The sequence below is a fragment of the Neovison vison genome, chromosome X, assembly GCF_020171115.1.
Source record: "Neovison vison isolate M4711 chromosome X, ASM_NN_V1, whole genome shotgun sequence".
Lineage (NCBI taxonomy): Eukaryota > Metazoa > Chordata > Mammalia > Carnivora > Mustelidae > Neogale > Neogale vison.
Genome location: NC_058105.1, coordinates 63,596,837 through 63,617,905, shown reverse-complemented (window position 1 = coordinate 63,617,905; position 21,069 = coordinate 63,596,837). Strand labels below are relative to the sequence as shown.

Sequence of the window (21,069 nt, the reverse complement as noted above, 5' to 3'; positions counted from 1 at the left end):
ACACACACAAATAAATAAAACCTTTGAAAAAATAACTATTAAAAAAGGAAATGGAGAATAAAAAAGATTATATTCCCCTAGAAGGTGTTTTCAAATTGTACATGTTATCCACTGCAAAAGATGTGACACCACCCTTCTCCCCATCACACGCAAACATCCTGGTGTTAACGACTGGTAAAAGGTGTGTGTTGAAAGGAAAATGGTGGAGAAAATATTGAAAATTACTAGTTTCCCATTACAAAGGGTCAGGTTGTATAATTCCCAAATTAATGTTTATTTCCCTAACCCACTAGCCTGGTTATTAGCTCTAATATTTTATCTGCATTATAAAAGCACATATATGGAGTCTTCCCTAGTTCCAAAGGCATATATGTGACCTCCTGAAATTCAAAAGATTTTGATTTACTTCTTTCTTATGGATTTATCATATTCTATATTTATTATAATTATTTGTAAATTTTATTGACTCACTTATTGAGCTATATTATATCTCAGTCTCATTCTCCTAGCCTAGCATCATACACTGAGCCTTGAAAAAAAAATCAGTAAATATGTAACTTAAGAGGAAGAACTAAAATGGCCAATATGTAGGAGGACCCTAGGCTTGCCATGCAGGAGGACTTTAGAAGTCCTTGGCATGGCAAATGTGGAGCACAGCAGGTGCTGCAGTGCACCTGCGGAGAAGGAGGGCAGATAGCCCAGGGGGCAGACAGTGTGATCTGACTATCTCCTGTAATGCACTGGGAGACATGATTCCAACTCCTCAGAGCTCATCTGAGAGAAGTGTCATTGTCTCTCTGGGGACAAAGAAGCCAGTGGGCACCATGTATCACTCCCACCCTTTAGCATAAACTAACTTCAAAAAGCAGCACAGCTCCCACAGTGGTGACTCAAAACAAGACCCACCCCCCTGTGCTCTGCAGGTGCTGCTTTTCTCAGGCAATTATGTCTGAAAATCAGTACAAAGTCCCTTCTCCAGGATACCATCACAAATTCCCCAAATGCCCCATCTATGGACCATAGAGTTCTGCAAACCTTCAGCTCTAGTAGAAATAGGGTTAGGTCTTTTAACAAGCAGACCAGAATACACCTAGTTGAGACTTGCCACACTCCTGCCAAGGTCCAAACCCTCCCCACTGTAGGCAAGGAAAAACTGGGCAGAGGACTGACCTAAGGACAAGTGCAATCAAAACACAGTAGCAGAGTGTACATAGTACACAACAGAGACACTTCCTAAAGTGCCAGGCATTGGAGAGTATATGCCCTCTTTTTTATAAAGCCAGCATTCTCAGAAGCAGGAAACATAATAGGATTTCCTAACACAAAGAAGACAAAGACCCAGACAAAATGCCAAGACAGAGGATTTTTTCCCTCCCCCCCCAAAAATAGAAGAAAAAGTCAGAGCCAAGGATCTGATTAAAACAGATATAAGTAATATGCTTGATCCAAAGTTTAAACAATAATAAGGATACTACCTTGGCTTGAGGAAAATACTGAAGACATCAGGGTGTCCCTTACTGCAGAGATAAAAGACATAAGACCTAGTCAGGTGGAAATAAAAACTGTTATAACCAAGATGAAAAATTGACTGGATGCAATGACCACAGGGATAGAAGAAGCAGAGGAGCAAATCAGTGACATAGAAGATAAAATTATGGAGAAAAAAATGAAGCTGAAAAGATAGTGAAAGGAGAATATTGGATCATGAACATGGTCTTAGGGAACTCAGTGATTCTATAAAGCATAATAAAATTTATATCATAGGAGTCCTAGTTGAAGAGAGGGGAAAAAATCCAGAAGATTTATGTGAGCAAATTATAGTTGAAAACTTCCCTAATCTGGGGAAGGAAACAGACATCAAATCCAGAAGGTAGAGAGAACGCCCACCAAAATCAACAAAATCAGGCCAGCACTAAGACTTATAATTAAATTTGGAAAATATAGACATAAGGAAAAAAAAATCCTAAGAGCAAGAAGAGAAAAGAAATGCATAACTTACAAGGGAAGATAAATAAGATTAGCATCTGATCTTTCTTCTGGCAGTCCAGAAGAGAGTGTAATGATATATTCAACATGCTGAATGGGAAAAACATACAGCCACGTATATTCTATCAGATAAAGTTGTCACACAGAATAAGGAAGAGATATAGAGTTTCCCAGACCAAAACAGCAACAAATAAAGGAATTTGTGACCACTAAACCAGCCCTGCAAGAATTATTAAAGGGGACTCTTTGAGTGGGAGAGAAATACCAAAAGTGACAAATGCTAGAAAGGAACAGAGAAAATCTCCAGAAACAATGACTTAACAGGTATTACAAAGGCACTAAATTCATATCTATCAATAATCACTCTGAATGTTAATTAACTAAATGCTCTAATCAAAGGACACAGGGCATCAAGATGGATAAAAAATTATCTTTATGTTGCCCATGAGACACTAATTTTAGACCTAAGGACACTAGCAGATTGAAAGTGAAGGGATGGGGAACTATTGCTCATGCTAATGGATGTGAACAGAAAGCTGTAACAGCCACACTTACATCAAACTAGAGTTTAAACCAAAGACTGTAACAAGAGATGAAGAAGGGCACTCTATCATAATAGGGTGTCTATCAACAAGAAGATCTAACAATTCTAAATACTCATGCCTCTGATTTGGGAGCACCCAAATATATAAAACAATTAATAACAAACATAAAAAAACTCTAGATAATGCAATAATAGTAGGTGCCTTTAGCACCCAGTTTATTTTTTTCCAGTTTTATTGAGATATAATTGATAAATACTAAATTATGGTAAACATAGTATTGGTTTTTTATTATGTTGTGTTAGTAAACAATGAATCTTGGAACACTACATCAAAAACCAATGATGTACCATATGGTGACTAACATAGCACCCTACTTTAAAAAAATGGACAGATCATCTAAGCAGAAAATCAACAAGGATATAATGGCTTTGAATGATACACTAAACCAGATGGACTTAACAGTTATATTCAGAATATTTCATCCTAAAACAGCAGAATACACATTCTTTTTGAGTGTACATGGAACATTCTCCAGAATAGTTCACATACTGACTGGGTCACAAGTCAACCCTCAACTAGTACAAAAAGATTGAGATCATATGAAGCATATTTTCCAACTAGAGTGCTATGAAAGTTGAAGTCAACCACAAGAAAAAAATTAGAAAAGACATAAACACACTGAGGTTAGAGAACATCCCACTGAACAATGAATGGGTAAACCAGGAAATTTAAAAAGAAATTAAAAAGTACATAGAGGCAAATGATAATGAAAACTCAACAGTCCAAAACCTTTGGAATGGAGCAAAAGCAATTATAAGAGGGAAGTATTTAGCAATATAGCCCTACCTCAAGAAGCAACACAAACTTCAAGCAAACAAACAAACAACAACAAAAAAAAACCTAACAGTATACTTGAAGGAGCTAGAAAAAGAACAAAAAGTGAAGCCTAAAACCTGCATAAGAAAGGAAATAATAAAGATTAGACCAGATATAAATGATAAACAAATGAACAAAAAAATTGAATAGATAAATGAAACCAGGACCTGGTTTTTGAAATACTGATAAAATTAATAAGCCACAAGCCAGACTTACCAAAAAAGAAAATAGAAAGGATGCAAATAAAATCACAAATGAGAGAGGAAAGACCAACATCACAAAATGCAAACAATTATAAGAGAATATTACCAAAAAATCTGCCATCAAATTCAACAATACAGAATAAAGGGATAAATTCCTAGAAACACATAAACTATTAAAACTGAATCAGGAAAAAATAGAAAACTTGAATAGACTGATAACAAGTGAAGAAATAAAAATAGAAATAAAATTAGCAATAAACAGTCTCCCAACAAACAAAAGCTCAGGGGCAGATGTCTTTCTAGGGGAATTCTAACCACTAAAATAAATAAATAAATAAATAAAAGAACCATGTGTTCCGATAGATGCAGAAAAAGCATATGATGAAGTATAGCATCCATTTTTGATAAAATCCCTTAATAACATAAGGATAGAAGGATCATATCTCAACATCATAAAGATGATTTATGAAAGACCCATAGCTAATATAATCCTTAATGTGAAAAAAAAAACTGAGTTTTTCCTCCATGGTCAGGAACAAGACAGGGATATCCTCTTTCACCATCATTATTTAACATAGTACTGGAAGTCCTAGCCTCAGCAATGAGAAAACATAATGAAAAAAAAAAATCCAAATTGGCAAAGAAGTCAAACTTTCACTATTTGCAGATGACATGATACTCTATGTAGAAAACCTAAAAGACTCCACCAAAAAATTGTTAGAACTGATACACAAATTCAGTAAATTTGCAGGATACAAAATCAAGGTAAATAAATCTGTTGTATTTCTATACACTAGTAATGAAGTAGCAGAAAAAGAAACCAAGGAATGGATCCCAGTTATAATTACACCAAAACCCATAACCTGGAAGTAAACTTAACCAAAGAGGTAAAAAATCTGTGTTTTGAAAACTATAGAACACTTATAAATATATAATGTAAGCAAAATCATTTTTTTTCTTATAAACATGTTTTTTTTATTCTTTTGTCTTTTATTTGGTGTGAATTCTTTTTTTTTAATTTTTTTTCCCAATTTATTTATTTTCAGAAAAACAGTATTCATTATTTTTTCACCACACCCAGTGCTCCATGCAAGCTGTGCCCTCTATAATACCCACCACCTGGTACCCCAACCTCCCACTCCCCCGCCACTTCAAACCCCTCAGACTGTTTTTCAGAGTCCATAGTCTCTCATGGTTCACCTCCCCTTCCAATTTACCCAAATTCCCTACTCCTCTCTAACGCCCCTTGTCCTCCATGCTATTTGTTATGCTCCACAAATGAGTGTTTTTATGTTAAGTATAGTGTATTAGCATTCAGTTAGGAAAGTAAAAATGCACTAGATATTTCAAATAAGGAGTACTTCAATGCAGTTAGTTGATTACAAAATAATTTAAAAGTATAGACAAGCAAAATAAATGTGTTGGAGAAGTCAGAAACAGAAGATTATACCAAGAAATTAATAATCAATTACAATGCATCGGCTGAAACTCAAGAACCCAACTTGCCATTGATGTATTAGAAGTATTCACATGCCATTGCTTCTAATGGAATTGCACTGCTGATGAAATTACACTGTGCAGGTGATGCTACTTCTAGAAACCACCATTGCTACTTCTAAAAGCTCAGTGACCTTATATAATTATAAATTATATAATTTCTAGGGCTCTCAGTCAATAACTTCTAATGTTGCCATTGCTGGAGGTACTATCAAAAGAAGGTAAAATACACACTTTTTTTTGTTGTTTCTTGCCTGAAACTTCCCTGTCAATGCTGCCAACTGGCAAACTAACTAGAAATTAGTTGTGAGGAAGTATATGTTTAAAAGTTTTCAGGCTTCCATACTCTTGTGATACACAGAACATTAAAGTCTGAGAATAGAAATGGAAATTAACATAGTTATTCATTTTCCTTATGATACTACTGTCACCTGGCAGCTTTGTCTTAATGTAAGCCAAGACATGTGAATATAAAACAAGCAGAGGGATCTCTGGGAAATGAGATAGATTTATATGGGCTGCAGTTACTCACATAACTATGATTAAATCAGTAATTAACAAGATAGTAGTTACACAGTGCTATAAACATCTCCATTAATTGTCCTATGCAAGAGCTTATTAGATGTTCAAATCATGGTACATACTCAGAAAAGAAAGGAACAAACATTTGTTGTTTACTGTTATTCAAGGTGCTTTCCATGTGTTATCCCCCTTTATCCTTGGACCAACCTTGTGGAACCCTAATTTACAGAATATTAAAAGAGAAACAAGTTAAAATGTGCAAAGAACTATGAAAAAATGTCCATATATTTAGCCTAAAGAATCTCAGTCTTGGGAATTATCTTTGATTATTTAACCAATAGAAAAAAAATCTATTTCAATGTTACTTATAATTTAAAAATATGGATACTTGTAATAATTGTGAAACTTTGATAAGAACTGGGTGTTGTATGTAAGTAATGAATCGCTGAATTCCACACCTGAAACTAATATTACACTGAATTCACTAACTGGAATGATGAATTAACACCTGAATTAACTAACCTGAATTTAAATGAAACCTTAAGAAAAAAGAAAAACAAATATTATAGACATTTTTAAAAAAACACTTGTCATAATAACTGAAAAGTTTACATACCATAGTGTATATAAATTACCCAAATTGACAATACATGCAAATGTAAGTCAAAAATAGTGTGATATGAGAGTTACAAAAATAAAAGAAATCAAATTGTCCCTGTTTACGCAGCTAGTGAAAAAAATAATAAACTTATGTTTCAAAATAAATATCAGTTCTGATTCCCAAACTCCATGATATTTCCAATAAGTTATTTTTATGAAAATCCATGCTTTGCCTGATTGGGATCCCCTTAACCTGGGATGCTGCTTAGTTCTGAGCCTCTCATCCCACCCAGGTGAGGGAACTGAATCTTAGACACACCTACTGTTGAGTGAAGTTATCCCTGCTGAAACTACAATGCTTATCAGAACATATGGAAAGCTGAAAAGCCCAGTGAAACTCAAGCAGGGAGTTTAGCAGGAACAGTTGTGGAGCAGAGTGGCCTTGTTTGGCCAGGAAACTTGGAAGATGGGTTGGCTTGAAGTAAAACCACAAATAACCTTTTTGTCATAGCGACGTTATCTTACTGTGCCACGGTAAGGAAACTAATTCACAGCCCCATACATTAGCCCTCCTAACTAGGCAGCATAATGAGAGTACATGGGAAGTTGTGCAGCCCATCCAACAGCCTTGCTTACAATGACACTTTAACAGAGAGCACAGCCTATGGATTTGCCTATCTGTGGAACAAAACTCATGACCCCATCTTGTAGGTGATTTAATATACATTCTCACCAAATTGGGGTTCCAAACAATGATCTTTGGAGACCCTGAGGTCTGTCCTGTGCCCTGCCAGTACAGAGAAGTTAATTTATAACTCCATTTGCTACTGAATGTAGTATTCAGTTGCATCCATTTGTTAAGTCTTACCAGGGAGCCCAGGAAACATGTGGAGCCCATCCTACAGTCTCGCTTAGGCAGGGAACCAGGTCAATAGGTGTATCAAACTGTTTCCAGCCAGTAGCACCCTCCCCTACCTCAGAGCTCAGTCAGTGGTCTTGGCCCAAAATAAACTCTTAGAGCAAGCCGCACCTGCTGAAGGATGTTAGCAGAAGACATATCCAGAAGCCAAAATTGAGCTGACAGGTGAAAATCTATCTCTGCCAAGGTGAGCCCATAAAGTCTGAAAGAGGATACAGTTCACTCAGATGCAAAGATACCAACATAGGCAATCAAAAAATCAGGAAAAGGGGCACCTGGGTGGCTCAGTGGGTTAAGCCTCTGCCTTTAGCTCAGGTCATGATCTCAGGGTACTGGGATTGAGCCCTACATTGGGATCTCTGCTAAGCAGGGAGCCTGCTTCCCCCTCTCTCTCTGCCTGCCTCTCTGCCTACTTGTGATCACTCTCTCTCTCTGTCAAATAAATAAATAAAACCTTTAAAAAATAAGGAAAAGTCCAGTAAAAATGAAAGCACCAAATGAAACTAAAAAAGCTCCAATAACAGACCATAAATAAAGGAAAATTTGTCAACTATCAGACAAATAATTCTCTTTTTTTTAAAGATTTTATTTATTTGACAGAGAGAAATCACAAGTAGGCAGAGAGGCAGGCAGAGAGAGAGAGGGGAGAAAGCAGGTTCCCTGCAGAGCAGAGAGCCCGACGTGGGGCTCGATCCCAGAATCCTGGGATCATGACCTGAGCCGAAGGCAGAGGCTTTAACCCACTGAGCCACTCAAGCGCCCCAGAGAAATAATTCTCTTAAAGAAGTTTAGTGAACTATAAGAACACAAAGACAGGGACAACTAATTGAAATTAAGGAAACAATGCAGCAACAAAGTGAGAAGCTCAACAAAGACATAGAAACTATGCCCCCAAAATTCTAGAGCTGAAAATACATTGATTGAACTGAAAAATTCAATAGCTTCAAAAGCAGACTTGATAATGTAGAATAATGAATCAGTGATCTTGAAGATGAGGTATTTGAAATTATCCAGAGAGGGAATAAAAATGTCAGCACCCAAAACCCAAATAATCCAATTTAAAAATAGGCTGAACAAAAGTTGTATCATTTATATCATGTGAGTTGTATATCTATAATGTAAATTATATAGGTGTGTATGTATGTGTACATGTGCATGTAAACTAAACTGATGAGTTCTAAAATTTCAAACATAATTATAATAAAAATCAGTTTAACCTGAAAAAAAAATAGGCTGAAGACATGGATAGATATTTTTCCAATAAAGATATACAGATGGCCAACAGACACATGAAAATATACTACATCACTCATCATCAAGTAGGTACAAATCAAAACACTAATGAGAGAGATGCCTGGATGGCTCAGTCTGTTAAGAGGCTGACTCTTGATTTCAGCTTGGGTCATGATATCAGGGTCCTGGGATCAAGCTCTGCGTTAGGGTCTGTGCTTAGCAGGGAGTTTGCTTGAGGATTCTCTCTCTCTCTCCTTCTTCCTCTCTCTCTCTCCTTCTTCCCCTTCCCTCTCCCCTGCTGATTGCTCTCTCTCTTACTCTCTCTCTCTCTAAAATAAATAAGTAAATCTTTAAAAAGCTACAATGAAATATTATCTCACACCTGTTAGAATGGTTCAAATCAACAACACAAGAAAGAACAGGTCTTGGTGAGAACGAGGAAAAAGGGGAACCCTCCTGCACTGTTGGTGGGCATGCAAACTGGTACAGCACTCTGGAAAACAGGATGGAGTTTCTTCAAAACCTTAAAAATAGAACTATCCTATGATCCAGCAATTGCACTAATAAGTATTTACACAAAAAAAGAAATACAGACTCAAAAGGATACAGGAATCCAGATATTTATAGCAGCATTATCTATAATAGCCAAACTATGGAAAGAATCCAAGTGTTCATTGACTAATGAATGGATAAAGAAGTGGTATGTATATGAAAGGAATATTATCCAGCCATAAAAAGTGAAATCTTGTCATTTGCAATTATATGGGCAGAGCTAGAGTGTTATCCTAAGTGCATTAAGTCATCCAGAGAAAGACAAATACCATATGATTTCACTCATGTGGAATTTAAGAAACAAAACAAACAAGCAAATGGAAAAAAGAGAGAAGGACAAACAAAGAAACAGACTCTTAACTATAGGGAACAAAGTGTGGAATATCAGAAGGGAGGGGGTGGGGGATGAGTTAAATAGGTTATTGGCGATTAATGAGTGGCATTAGTGATGAACACAAGGTGCTACATGGAACTGTTGAATCACTAAATTGTACAGTTGCCACTAATATTATACTGTTTGTTAATGAACTGGAATTCAAATAGAAACTTAAAAAGAGAATGCAAAAGAGTGAAGAAAGACTATAGGAATTATGGAACATAATGAATAGAAGCCATATTCGGGGGTACCTGGGTGGCTCAGTCATTAAGCATCTGCCTTTGGCTCAGGTCATGATCCTAGAGTCCTGGGATTGAGCCCCAAATCAGGCTTCCTCATCAACAGGGAGCCTACTTCTCCTTCTCCCACTCCCCCTGCTTCTGTTCTGTCAGTGTATCTCTCTGTCACATACGCAAATAAAATCTTAAAAAAAAGAGAAATATTAAAATGCTATGAATGGAATGACATGCTGTCTAAACTGGATACTCTGACAGCCAAGGTAAATGACACAGAAAGAAAGAATTAGTGATCTAGAAGATAAGCTGATAGAAAGGAAGGAAGTTGAGGAGGATAGGGATAAGTAATTAGAAGTCCATGACATCAGTCTTAGAGAGATAAATGACTCCTAGAAATGTTCCAGTTTCATTATTATTAGGATACCTGAGGGGGTGAAGCAAGAGAGAAAGGACTAGAAGATATATTTGAGCAAGTCATAGCTGAGAACTTCCTTAATTTGGCGAAGAAGACAAGCATTCGTGTCCCAGAGGCAGAGAGGAACTCTCCCAAGATCAATAAAAATAGACCAAAACCCTTGCATATAATAATAAAACTTGTTAATCTTAGAGCCAAGGAAGCTATCCTGAGAGCACCTAGGGGAAGATATTTCTTACCCGATGGCTATACCCATTCTATACCCAGAATAACATCAGCCCTGTCCACAGAGACCTGGTAAAGCAGAAAGGGCTTGCAAGATATGTTCAGGGTACTAAATGAGAAGAACATTCATCCAAGAATATTTTTTCCCAGGAACACTGTCATTCAGAATGGGCAGAGAGACACAGAGCTTCCAGGATCAGCAGAAACTGAAAGAATATGTGATCACCAAGCCAGACCTCTATGAAATATTAAGGGGGATTCTATAAAAGAAGAAACACCTCAAGAGTAATATACACCAAGAATTTACAGAGAACAGGGACATTACAGGCAATATGATGGAACTAAATTAATATCTTTCAGTAGTTACTCTGAATGCAAAAGGCCTAAATGTTCCCATAAAATGGCATAGGGTTGCAGATAGGATAAAAGACAGGACCCATCCTTATGCTGTCTATCAGAGACTGATTTTGAACATAAAGATACACCCAGATTGAAAGCGAGGCAATGGAAAACCATTATCATGCCAGCAGACCTCAAAAGAAAGCTGGGGTAGCAATTCTTATATCAGAAAAATTAGATTTTATTTTATTTATTTTTAAATTATTATTATTTTTTATTGTGTTATTTTAGTCACCATATAATACATCATTAGTTTTTGATGTAGTGTTCCAAGATTCATTGTTTATGTATAACATGCAGTGCTCCATGCAATATGTGTCCTCCTTAATTCCCATCACCAGGCTCACCCATCCCCCACCCCCCCTCCTCTAAAACCCTCAGTTTGTTTCTTGGAGTCTACAGTCTCTCATGGGTCCTCTCCCCCTCCGACTTACCCCCCTTTACTTTCCCTTACCTTTTCCTAATGTCCTTCATGTTATTCCTTATGTTCCACAAGTAAGTGAAACCATACAATGATTAACTTTCTTTGCTTGACTTGTTTCACTCAGCATAATCCCCTCCAGTCCCATCCATGTTGACACAAACGTTGGGTATTCATCCTCTCTGATGGTTGAGTAATATTCCATTGTATATATGGACCACATCTTCTTTGTCCATTTGTCTTTTGAAGGGCATCTCAGCCCTATCCTTAGATTGGTTATTGTGGATATTGCTGCTATGAACATTGGGGTACATATGGCCCTTCTTTTCACTACATTTGTATCTTTGGGGTAAATACCCAATAGTGCAATTGCCAGGTCATAGGGTAGCTCTATTTTTAGTCTTTTGAGGAACATCCAAACTGTTTTCCAAAGTGGCTGCACCAACTTGCTTTCCCACTAACAGTGTAAGTGTTCCCCATTCTCCACATCCTCTCCAACATTTGTTGTTTCTTGCCTTGCTAATTTTTGCCATTCTAACTGGTGTAAGGTGGAATCTCAATGTGGTTTTGACTTGAATTTCCCTGATGGCTAATGATGATGAACGTAATTTTCATGTGTCTGCTAGCCATTTGTATGTCTTCATTGGAGAATTGTCTGTTCTGTTTGGTGTTGAGTTTGGTAAGTTCTTTATAGATCTTGGATATCTGTCCTCAGTCTGTAGTGTCATTTGCAAATATCTTCTCCTATTCCATTGTTTTGTTGATTGTTTCTTTTGCTGTGCAGAAGATTTTTATCTTGATGAATTCCCCACAGTTCACTTTCACTTTTGTTTCTCTTGCCTTTGGAGATGTGTTTTGAAAGAACTTTCTGTGGCCAAGGTCAAAGAGGTTATTGCCTATGTTCTCCTCTAGGATTTTAATGAATTCCTGTCTCACATTGAGGTCTTTCAGCCATTTTGAGTTTATTTTTGTAAGAAAATGTGTAAGACATTTTGTAAGAAATTTTGTAAAAAATTACACATTTTGTAAGAAAATGTATAAGAAATGTGTAATGTGTAAGAAAATAGTTGAGTTTCATTCTTCTATACATAACTGTCCAATTTTCCCAGCACCATTTATTGAAGAAACTGTCTTTTTTGCATTGGATATTTTTTCCTGCTTTGTTGAAGATTATTTGACCATATAGTACACGGTCCATATCTGGGCTCTTTACTCTGTTTCATTGGCCTATGTGTCTGGGTTTTTTGTTTGTTCGATTGTTTTGTTTTGTTTTTTCCAGTATCATGATGTCTTAATGATCACAGCTTTGTAATAAAGCTTGAAATCAGGTAATTTGATGTCCCCAGTTTTTTCTTTTTCAACATTTAAAGCACATTTCTTGGTGCTGGGAAAATTGGATAGCCACACGTTGAATGATATAACTCGACCATTCTCTTCCACTACACACAAAGATAAACTCAAAATAGATGAAAGACTTCAATGTGAGACAAGATTCCATCAAAATCCTAGAAAAGAACATTGAAAGTAACCTCTTCAACATCTGCCACAGTACCTTCTTTCAAGACACATCTCCAAAGGCAAGGGAAACAAAAGCAAAAATGAACATTTGGGACTTCATCAAGATAAAAATCTTCTGCACAGCAAAGGAAACAGTCAACAAAACAAAGAGGCAAGCCACAGAATAGGAAAATATATTTGCAAATGTCATTACAGATGAAGGTCTGGTATCCAAGATCTATAAAGAACTTCTCAAACAACACTCAAAAAGCAAATAATCCAGCTTAAAAATGGGCAGAAGACATGAACAGACACTTCTCCAAAGAAGACAAAGAAATGGCTAACAGACACATGAAAAACTATACAACATCACTAGCCATCAGGGAAATACAAATCTAAACCACAAAGAGATACCACCTTACACCAGTTCAGAATGGTTAAAATTAACAAAGCAAGAAACAACAAATCTTGTAGAGGCTGTGGAAAAAGGGGAAACCTCTTACACTCTTGGTGGAAATGCATGTTTGTACAGCCACTTTGGAAAACAGTGTGGCAGTTCCTTAAAAAGTTAAAAATAGAGCTACCCTAGGACCCAGCAATTGCACTGTTAGGTATTTACCCCGAGGATAAAAATGTAGTGAAAGAAGGAGTACATTCCCCCTAATGTACATAGCAACAATGTCCACAGTAGCCAAACTATGGAAGGAACCAAGATGCCCTTAAACACATGAATGAATAAAGAAGATGTGGTACATATATACAATAGAATATTAGTCAGCCATCAGAAAAAATTATACCCACCATTTGCATGGACATGGAAAGAAGTGGAGGGGATTGTTAAGTGAAATTAGTCAAGCAGAGAAAGCCAAATATTATATGGTTACATTCATATGTGGGACATAAGGAATAACACAAAGGATCATAGGGGAAGGGAAGGAAGAGTGAAGAGGAAGAAATCAGAGAAGCAGATAAACCATTAGAGACTCTGGACTCTGGGAAACAAACTGAGGGTTTCAGAGGGGAGGGAACAGTGGGATAGTGTAGTCAGGTGATGTGTATCAGGGAGGTCACCTGTTGGGTTGAGTGCTGGGTGTTATATGCAACTGATGAATCACTGAACACTACATCAAAAACTAATGATGTCCTATATGGTGTCTAACTAAACATAATAAAAAAATTAAAAAAAACTTAGAGAACTAAAAAGAGAAATAAACAGCAATACAATAATAGTTGGGACTTTAACCCTGTCCCACTCCCAGCAATGATGTGATTGTTCAGACAGAGTATTAAAACAGTGGATTTAACAGTATGATAGACAAAAAGGACCTAATAGATATATACAGAACATTCTTTCCAACATTAACAGAATATGCATTCTTCTTGAGTGCACATTTTCTAGGATAGGCAATATATTCAGTCAGAAAACAAGTCTTAGCAAATTCAAGAAGATGGAAGTCAAACCAAGTATCTTTTCTGATCACACTAGAAATCAATAATGAGAAAAACTAGAAAATTTACATATACATGGAAATTAAACAATATTCTCATGAACAACTAATGGAACAAAAATGAATTAAAGGTCAAAGTTAAAAGTATACTGAGACAAATTAAAATGGAAACACAGCATGCTAGTACTTATGGGATGCAGAAAAGGCAGATCAAAGAGCTAAGTTCTTAGCAATAATTACCTGTGTTAAGAAGAAAGAGCCCAAATGAACAACCTAATTTTATGAATTAAGGAACTGGGAATAAAGAAAAAACTGAGTCCAGAGTTAGTAGATAGAAAAAAGTAATAAAACTTAGATCAGACACAAGCAAGACTAAGGGAAAATAGTATGAATACAGCCAATTGTAGTAAGGGTATTGAATCAATAATCAAAAGTTTCCCAATGAAGAAAAGCCCAGCAAAATATATCTGCACTTGTGAGTTCATCTGATTCATTTTATTGTGATATTTACTTTATTGTGTTGGTCTGGAACTAAACCTGCCATATCCCTGCGGTATACCTATAGTGTTTTTTATATACTAACAGCAAATTATCTGAAAAATAAATGAAGGAAACAATCCTACTTAGAATAGCTTTAAAAATAATAAAATATTTAGGAATAAGTTTAGCATAGGAGTTGAAATATCTCTACTCTGAAAACAAGTCATTGATCAAATAAATCAAAGAAGACACAAATAAGTGGAGAGATATCCTGTGTTCATAAATTGGATAACCAATGCTGTTAAAATATCAGTACCACCCAAGGTCATCTGCACATTCAGTACAAACTTCTCAAGATCTCAATGTGAGTTTTTTTTTTTAAGATTTTATTTATTTATTTGACAGACAGAGATCACAAGTAGGCAGAGAGGCAGGCAGAGAGAGGGGGAAGCAGGTCCCCCGCTGAGCAGAGGGCCCAATGCAGGGCTTGATCCCAGGACACTGGGATTATGACCTGAGCTGAAGGCAGAGGCTTTAACCCACTGAGCCACCCAGGTGCCCCTCAGTGTGAGTTTTTAATGAAAAAAAAACCCTAAAATTTTTATGGGACCATATAAAACCCAAAGTGACCAAAGTAAAAGTGGGAAAGAAGAAAAAAATATTGTATCACAATTCTGGATTTTAAGCTATACTTTATAGCTATAGTAATCAAAACAGTATGGTACTGTGGTGCCTGGATGGCTTAGTGGGTTAAGCCTTTGGCTCAGGTCATGATTTCAGGGTCCTGGGATTGAGCCCCACATTGAGCTTTCTGCTCAGTGGGGAGCTTGTTTCCCCCTCTCTCTCTGCCTGCCTCTCTGCCTACTTGTGATCTCTCTCTGTCAAATAAGTAAATAAAATCTTAAAAAAAACAGTATTTTACTGACATAAAAACAGATACACAGATCAATAGAACAAAACTAGGACTTTGAAAAGAAAACCACATATATTTGTCGACTAATTCTAAATATTGTTAATTAATATTTGACAAACGAGCCAAAATACTAAATGGAGAAAACAGTCTCTTTAATAACAGTGCTGGGAAAAACGGGATATTCATGTGCAAAAGAATGAAACTAGATCCATTTCTTACACTACACACAAAAATTGACTTGAAATGGATTAAGGGCTTAAATGTAAACCATCAGTACAACCATAAATCTCCTAAAATAAAACATAAGAAAATTATTCTTGACATGGGTTTTAACACTGAATTTTTTTGATATGACACTTAAAGCACAATAAAAAAAATAGGTGGTACTACATTAAACTAAAATATTTCTGGATAGCAAAAGTAACAATAAAATGAAAAGACAACCTACAGAATTGAAAAAAAATTGCAAACCATATACTTAATAAGGAATTAATAACCAAAATACATAAAATAATTACTAACAAATGTAAATAATAATACCATAATAGTATCGGACTTTAACACCTCACTCATGTCCATTGATATATCATCTAAACAGAAAAGCAACAAAGAAAGCATGGCTCTGTATAATACACTGGGCCAGATGGATTTGGAAGATGTTTTCAGAACATTCCATCCTAAAAGAGCAGAATATACATGTTTCTCAAGTGCACATGGAACATTCCCTAGAATACATCACATTTTAGGTCGCAAAACAGCCTTCACCAAATATGAATAAATGAATAGTCATACCATGCATCTTTTCTGACCACAACATAATGAAACTAGCAGTCAACAACAAGAAAACATCTATAAAGACCAAAAATATATGGAGGTTAAATAACACAGTACTAAACAATGAATGGGTCAACCATGAAATAAAAGAATAAATAAAGAATTACATGGAAACAACTGAAAATAAAATAACAAAGAATAGAACAGACATACATTATATTGAAACTAAACATACAATAGAATAAATCAATGAAACTAGGAGTGATTCTTTGAAAAAATAAATAAAATTGATAAACCTCTAATTGGACTTATCAAAAAAAAAAGAGAGAAATGAGTCAAATAAAATCACAAATAAGAGAGAATAACAACTAACATGTTGGGGACCGCCTCCGGCTGGGAAAGTCCCCACCATTACAAGATGGCGCTTGGCTCACTGCCAGCAAAATATGCTGCAAGTAAACAACGAATGTTCTGGTGAATCCCGCCTAAAGGAGGACATAGTCATTGGCTGTTTCAAATCTAATCAGCATAGTAACAGGACTCTCATTGGCTCTCCCCATTGCTTGGCCCCTTATTGGTCACCCTGCCGCATATAAGCTAAGGAAGCTGACGAAATAAAGGGGGATGAAGCATTAACACCATACCAGGATGATTGTTGTTCTTGCAGGCCGAGGGCGACACTAACAGCAAATAAATACAATTATAATAGAATATTATGAGAGTTATCTGCCAACACACTGGACAACCTGGAAGAAACTGATAAAATCCTAAAAACATAGGAACTACCAAAATGGAAACAGGAAGAATTAGAAAATTTACGCAGACCAATTACCAGCAAAGAAATTGAATCAGTAAAAAACAAAAACAAAAATAGACAAAAAACAAAAAATGGGGCGCATGGGTGGCTCAGTGGGTTAAGCCACTGCCTTTGGCTCAGGTCATGATCTCAGGGTTCTGGGATCGAGTCCCACATCAGGCTCTCTGCTCAGCAGGGAGTCTGCTTCCCTTCCTCTCTCTCTGCCTGCCTCTCTGCCTACTTGTGATCTCTCTCTCTCTGTCAAATAAATAAATAAATAAAATCTTTTAAAAAGTGAAAAAATAAAACAAAACAAAAAACCTCCCAACAAACAAAAGACTAGGACTGGATGGCTTCACAGATTAATTCTACCAAATATTTAAGAAGAATCAATAACCATTCTTCTTGAACTATTCCAAAATACAGAAGAGGAAGGAAAAATTCAAAATTCATTCTATGAGGTCAGCATTATTCTCATACCAAAAACAGATAAAGACACGAAAGAAGAAATAAAGAAAGAAAGAGAAAAAGAAAGAAAGAAAGAAAAAAGAAAGAGACAATTACAGGCTTTTGGCTCCCTGAGCAGTACCACGGTAGTCCACAAAAACAAACACCTTATGAAAGGCAGCAAAATGGGAGGCAAGAATAAAGTGGTTGATCCATTTTCTGAGAAAAATTGGTTTGATGTGAAAGCACCACCTACATTCAGTATAAGATATATTGGGTGGAAAAAAAAAAAAACAGTCAAAAGAACTCAAGCAACCAAAATCACACCTGATGGCCTCAAGGGAATTCTTTTTGAAGTGAGCCTTACTGATCTGCAGAATGATGAAATTACATTTAGAAAATTCAAGCTAATTACTGAGGATGTCTAGGGAAAAAACTGGCTGACTAATTTTCATGCTATGGATCTTACCTGTGACAAAATGTACTTCATGCTAAAAAAAAAAAAAAAAAAGGGAGACCATGATTGAAGCTTATGTTGATGTCAAGACTATCAGTGGCTATTTATTTTGTCTAGTTTCTGTAGGTTTTACTGAAAAAGTATAACAATTAGATTTGGAAAACCTCTTATGCTCAGTACAAACAAGTCTGCCAAATTTGGAAAAAGATGATGGAAATCATGACCTGAAAGGTGCAGACAAATGACTTGAAAGAAGTAGTCAATAAATTGATTCCAAACAGAATCAGAAAAGACATAGAAAGTGTTGTCAGCCCATTTATCCACTCCGTGATGACTTTGTTAGAAAAATAAAATGTGGGGTGCCCAGGTGGCTCCATCAGTTAAGCCTCTGGTTCTTGATTTTGGCTCAGGTTACGATCTCAGGGTTATGAGATTGAGCCCCACATTGGGCTCAATGTCCACCTGGGAGCCCTTTCCCCTGCTCACACACTTTCTCTCTCTCTCAACAAACAAAGTGGAGTTTCTTGGTGAAATTTGTAGTCTGGAAAAGCTACTGGGGATAAGACAAGTGCTAAAGTTGAAGGAGCTGATAAAATGAACCAATAATCCAAGGATCTATCTAAAGTTCAGACACTTAATGGTAACAAATAAAAATAAATCTTATTTGTAATGTTTAAAAAGAGAGAGAAAGAGAATGACAGGCCAATGTCTGTGATGAACAGAAATGAAAAAAAAACCTGAACAAAGTACTAGCAAACCAAATCCAATGATATATCCAATTATACATTAAAAAATTCTTTCACTATAATCAAGTGGGATTTATTCCTTGGTTTGCAAGGGTGGTTCAAAATGTGCAAATCAATCAACATGATATATCATATCAATGAGAGAAAGGATAAGAACAAGATAATCATTTCAATAGATGCAGAAAAATATTTGACAAAGTACAACATCCATTCATGATAAAAATCTCAAACAAGGTAGGTTTAGAGGGAACACACCTAAACATAATAAGGGCCATATATGAAAACCCCACATTATCTTAATCGGGGAAAAATGAAGAGTTTTCCTTTAAGATCAGGAACAAAACAAGGATGTCTATTCTCACCACTTTTATTCAACATAGTACTGGAAATCCTAGACACAGATAGCAGACTATATATATATATATATATATATATGTAATCCAAATTGGTAAGGAAGAAATAAGACATTCACTATACAAAGATAACATGATACTATATACAGAAAACTTGAACAACTCCACTAAAAAAAGAAAAGAAACAAAAAGCAACAACAAAACAACCTTCCAAAACTGATAAACAAACTCAGTTGAATAACAGGATACAAAATCAATGTATAGAAATCTGTTGCATTTCTACACACTACCAATGAAATAGCTGAAAAAGAAATTAAGAAAACAGTCTCATTTATAATTTCACCCAAAAAAGTGAGATACCTAGGAATAAATCTAAAGAGGTGAAAGATCTGTACTCTGAAAACTATAAAACATTGATGAAAGAAATTAAAGATGACCCAAAAAATGAAAATAAATTTCATGTTCATGGGTCAGAAGAACAAATATTGTTAAAATGTCTATATTATCAAAACAATCTACAAATTTAATGCAATCCCTATCAAATTATCAACAACATTTTTTTCACAGACCTACAAATATAATTCTGAAATTTGTATGGAACCACAAATGACCCTAACAAGTAAAACAATCTTGGGGAAAGAAAAAAAAAAAAAAAGGAAAGCTGAAGGCTTCACAGTTACAGAACTGAAGTTATATTACAAAGCTATAGTGATCAAAATGGTATGGTACTGGGACAAAAAGAGACACATAAGTGAATGTGACAGAATACAAAACCCAGGAATGAACCAACAATTACATTATCAATTAATCTTCAACAATGCAGATAATACTATCCAATGGCAAAAGACAGTCTCTTCAACAAATGGTGTTAGAAGTGGACAGCAATATTCAAAACAATAAAACTGGACTATTTTTTTAATAAGATTTATTTATTTATTTATTTATTTATTTATTTATTTATTTCACAGACAGAGATCACAAGTAGGCAGAGAGGCAGGCAGAAAGAGAGGGAAGCAGGCTTCCCGCTGAGCAGAGAGCCTGATGCAGGGCTCGATACCAGGACCCTGAGACCATCACCTGAGCTGAAGGCAGAGGCTTAACCCACTGAACCACCCAGGCATCCCCAATCTGGACTATTTTCTTACAGCATACACAGAAATAAATTCAGAATGGATTATATTAAGGGGGGAACATATTGCATGGAACTCTGGGTGTTATACACAAACAATGAAGCATGGAACACTACATCAAAAACTAATGATATACTGCATGGTGACTAAAACAGCATAAAAAAAATTAAAAAGGGGCGCCTGGGTGGCTCAGTGGGTTAAGCCGCTGCCTTCGGCTCAGGTCATGATCTCAGGGTCCTGGGATCGAGTCCCGCATCGGGCTCTCTGCTCAGCAGGGAGCCTGCTTCCTCCTCTCTCTCTCTGCCTGCCTCTCTGCCTATTTGTGATCTCTGTCTGTCAAATAAATAAATAAAATCTTAAAAAAAAATTAAAAAGACCTAAATGTGAGATCTGAAACCTAGAACAATCCTAGAAGAGAACACAGGCAGTAACTTCTTTAATATGGGCCATAGCAACTTTTTTTCTAATAGGTCCCATAGGGCAAGGGAAACAAATGCAAACATAAACTATTGGGACTTCAAAATAAAAAGCTTCTGCACATGGAAGGAAAAAAAATGAATAAAACTAGCATGCAATATACAGAATGGGAGAACATATTTGAAAATGACATATTCAATAAGGGTTATTATTTAAAATATATAAAGAACTTATCAAACTCAACACCCCAAAAACAAATCATCCAATTAAAAATTGGGCAGAAGACATTTTCCCAAAGAAGACATATAGATGGCCAATGGGCTCATGAAAAGTTGTTCTTCACTTACCATCAGGGAAATTCAAATCAAACCTACAAGAATATATCACTTCACACCTGTCAGAATGGCTAAAATAAACACATGAAGTAACTAGAGTTTGCCAGGATGTGGGGAAAAAGGAACCTTCCTGCACTGTTTGTGGGATGCAAAGTGTGGAGAACAGTATGGATCTTTCTCCAAAAAATTTTAAAAAGAACCAGCCCATGATTCAGCTATTACACTACTGGGTATTTACCCAAAGAAATACAAAAGCACTAATTCAAAGGAC

The 21,069-nt window shown here is 36.0% G+C and overlaps 1 pseudogene; it reads left to right on the top strand.

Annotated features, from left to right (window-relative positions):
* Nucleotides 1–609: 609 nt before the first annotated feature.
* On the top strand, nt 610–18,440 carry LOC122896589 (annotated as a pseudogene).
* Nucleotides 18,441–21,069: the final 2,629 nt, after the last annotated feature.